This window comes from Oratosquilla oratoria, chromosome 20 (assembly GCF_046742065.1).
Source record: "Oratosquilla oratoria isolate Oo_2021 chromosome 20, ASM4674206v1, whole genome shotgun sequence".
Classification (NCBI taxonomy): Eukaryota; Metazoa; Arthropoda; class Malacostraca; order Stomatopoda; family Squillidae; genus Oratosquilla; species Oratosquilla oratoria.
In genome coordinates this window covers 58,831,102-58,835,389 of record NC_134796.1, presented here as the reverse complement: position 1 = coordinate 58,835,389, position 4,288 = coordinate 58,831,102, and positions in this window count along the sequence as shown.

The window sequence follows — 4,288 nt, the reverse complement described above, 5'->3', positions numbered from 1 at the left end:
TATATTACGAATAACTTTTATTCTCTCTTAATTTTTTTTATCCGAATGACATAATACTTGTTATACACATCAAGGGAAAGGAACGCGTATGCAGTTCATATAGAATAAAATGATGTATCTATATACATTTTTTTTTTCTTCTTTTTACTTACAAGGGAAGTAGCCAAGTCAAAAGGCAAAGATCCACTCCCACCCATTTCACTCCCATCCACCATTCTTTCCTCCCTCTCATATTAACTCATAGATGTCGGGTCATACCTGTATCCCGCTCACTACTCTGGGTCAGAAGCAATACAGCAAGACACAGCACGTGTACAGCCTGACCGCTTCACTTCGCTCTATTGAAAAAAGAATTATATTGTGAGTGAATGCATAGCTTTCTTACGTAGTCCGAACTCTGAATAAAATCAATGAATAAATGAATAGATGAATAAGGTATATGTATGTGTTTATGAGATAGGTGGGCACTATGAATCCACCTGGGCGCTAGGAACCAGTGATCTATACCATGAAGTATATGACAGGGAGAATCTACCAGATTGAGACTAGAATAGAAGACTTCTTAGTTCTCCTCCTCTGACGGACACGTCACTGATCTGATAGTTTTCGAAAGAACAATTTTAGATCAATTATGAAGAGAACTTTGAACTTGAGATGCCGGTTTGTTTCTGACGTTTCGATTCCTGTCCAGGTTTCATCGTCAGGTGTCAAAATGCTGAAGAGCGTGGTTAACTTTTAACGGGAATCGAAGCTTCGTGAACAAGTTCAACGTGAGTTTGACGGTTACAGACTCCAGATCATCGAGGACGTTGGATGTGAAACCTCAATGTTGTCCGACGGTAAGGATCGAACTCGCTTCCTCTGGACCGTATGTCGATTGCATACCCCGATGATCATCTTAAAGTTGGGCTAACAAAATCATGAATTAAAAATAAAACGAAAAAAAATATTATAAAGTACAATAGAATAAAATCGAGTAAAATAGAAAAGAATAGAAGAGAATAAAATAAATGAAATTTAGTGAAGAGTAAAAGATGAAATAAAATTAAAAACTAAATAAAACTAAAAAAAAAAAATGGATAGATGTGTAAAATGAACGGAAATGGGAGAAATCTAAAGAGAATAAAAGATGAGAAAGATATAGTAAAAATGCGATTAATGAAAGGAAAAATTAGAAATCAGAACAATAAAATGTCATGGGAGAAAAGAATCTGAGGAACATTATTTTAGGAAACAGAAAGCAATAAATGAATAAATAAATATGTAAATAAATATAGATTAAAAGATAAATAGATTAAGAAAAAATAGATAAATAAAATGGCTTTTACTGTCAAAGATGAAAATTCTGATATTTATTTTTTTGCGTAAAATTTTTTTTAGATTGTTGTTTTTTCTGTTTCCATTTACCTTATTCTATTTATTTGTTTATAATAATTTATTCATTTGTTCTTGTATTTCTTATATTCATCTATTTATTTAGTTGTTTATTCATTTATTTGTGTTCAATTATTCATTAATTTTACCATTTAATCATCCATTTGTTTCATGCAAGTCAAAAGTCAGTGATTTACTCAGTTATCAAAAGCGAAACTCGAGTTGTCTCATTATTTTATTTTATTTTTATTGGGAGAGAAATCTTTTCCGACAGAAGAGAAAACAAATCTACATTTCTCTCTGTATAGCATTTTCCCATGTGATTGAATTCATTATCTAGGAATTCCAAATTTATTAAATTCAAGGAAATCTTTCATCTCTGACATCCACTTAGATAGAATGCTAACAAATAAGGCAAAGTTTCCATTCTCTTACAACATACCAGGTTCTGAACCATGTATTCAATTTTCAATTTTATTTTCTAGAAGACTAAACCTGCCTAATGGGATCTATTATTTACCAACTCTCAAGAAGGAGAGCCGTTCACAAACATTGTTTTGTGTCTAAGATAATTTCCCCCCCGTCTTTGGAAAATTCGAATTTTCTGCAGTCCGGGAACAATGGGAGAGGCTACCCCCCCCCTTTCCTCCCCCCATTTCCCCTCCCCATCTCCCCTCTTTCCCCTTGTGTTGATCCATGTCGCATTACGCATTTGCTTCTTCCCTCTTCACCATTCTCATTCTGAAACTTTTGTTTTGAATTGAAGAGGCTCTCGCCGTCCCAAATGCAATGCGTCATCGGAAACTCGTTGGTCACGTATTCCTTGGTTGTGGGTTCGAATCCCGCACTCGCCGAGTGTTACCTGCCCCAACAGTCACCAAAGCGCATATGGGAAAGGTGGTGCCTTCGACCGCAGCTATGCTCTGGTGGCGTAATCGGGAGCGTGCTGGTCTCGCATTTTATTAGTTGTGGGTTCGAATCCCGCACTCCTCGTCGATCCCCAGTTATGCGTCTCCTGGTGTAGGTTCCTCACCTTCTTGTTCTCCCTCATCTCAGATACTTTATCTGTTGAGACTCCGTTTGTTCTGTTTAATAATGTTTACGTTGCATTGATTCCCATTTTTCGTTTTATTTTTTCTTTCTTTTTCCTTTTTATTTTATTTTTTTTGTGTGACTTTTTGGAACTATTGTCCTTCTTAATTGTCTCCATTACTTTTTTTTTCTTCTTCTTCTTCCCTCTGAAGGAAGATATTAATATTTCTTTTCTTCTTGCTCTCCTTATCTCTCTCCTATTCTTACTTTTACTATCTCCCGTTTCTCCCTACCTCACTCCATTCCTCCCTCTCTCCCTCTCTATTTCCCCCTCTCTTTTCCTTCCTCTTTTCCTTCCTCATTTCTTCTCTCCCTTCTTCCGTCCTTTCCAGCATCCTTCTGTCCCTCCATCTCCTTTCCCTTCCCTTCTTCTCTCTCTTCTTTCCTCTCTCCCTCCCTCCCTCCCTTCGTCCTTAATTCCTCTCTTCCCCTCTTCTTCCCTCCTTTCTACTTATCCTCCCTCCTTTTCCAGCCTTTTCCTCTCTCCTTCCCTCCTTACTCCCTTTCTCCCTCCCTCCCTATGCCCTCCCTACCTTCTCTTTCCTCCACTTTTTCTTCTCATCTCTTACCCTATCCCCCCTCTCTCTCTCTCTCCCCCTCCCTCCCTTCCTCTCCCCTCGTGTCTCTCTCTCCCTCCCTCCCTCTCTCCCTCCCTCTTTTCTCGTCCCCCTCTCCCTCCCCCTCTCCCTCTCTCTCTCTCTCTCTCTCTCTCTCTCCTTCTCTCTCTATCTATCTCTCTTCTCCCTCCCTGTCTCTCTACCCTCTCCCCCTCTCTTTCACTTTCTCTCTCCCTCCAGCCATCCATCCATCCATCACTCCCTCTCTCTACCTTTCCTCTCTTCCCCCCCTCTCTCTCTCTCTCTCTCTCTCTCTCTCTCTCTCTCTCTCTCTCTCTCCCTCTCTCCCTCTCTCCTCGTCTCCCTCTCTCCCTCTCCTTCTCTCTCTCTCTCTCTCTCTCTCTCTCTCTCTCTCTCTCTCTCTCTCTCTCTCTCTCTCTCTCTCTCTCTCTCTCTCTCTCTCTCTCTCTCTCTCTTTTCTCCCCCCGTCTGCCTCTCTTACCATTATTCCTTCGTCGTACATTTCTCCTTTCCTTTAGTTCTTCCTCCGCAAATTGTCCTCTTGACTTCTTTGGCCTCCACTTTCGAGCTTTCCTGAAGAAATTTCCTTTGTTGACATTTCTATATATTCTCTTGGATATATGAGCCTATTTACTTGCGTGTATTTCAGAAGACGTTTCCACAGCCGCCACAGTAACTGCATTTTTTTTTTTTTTATAATAAATCTCTTCTGTTGAGTAGTCCATAAGGAGTCTCCTAGTTGAGATTAAGATGTGGTTGTCTATCTGAATTTCATATAGCGTCCGGTCCTCTTTCCTTCTCTTTCTTCCCTCTCCTCTTCCTCCTCTTCATCTTCCTCTTCTTTGCTCCTCCTGCTCCTTCTACTCCTCTTCCTCGCACTCGTCTTCCTTCTCCTCCTCCTCATCTTCCTTGTCCTCTTTTTTTCTCCTCCTACTCCTCCTCTTCCCCCCCATCTCCTCATCTTCGTATTTCCGCCTCTTCCTCTTCTTTCCTTCTGCTGCTGCTCCTCTTCCTCCTCCTTATTATCTTCTTTCTTCTTTCCTTCTGTTCTTCCTCTTCTTCACTCCTGCTCCCCCTCCTCGTCTTTTTCCTCCTCCTGATATATATATATATATATATATATATATATATATATATATATATATATGTATAAATTACATATATACATATGTATATATACATATATACATATATATATATATATATATATACGTTATATATATACATATACAATATATATGTAA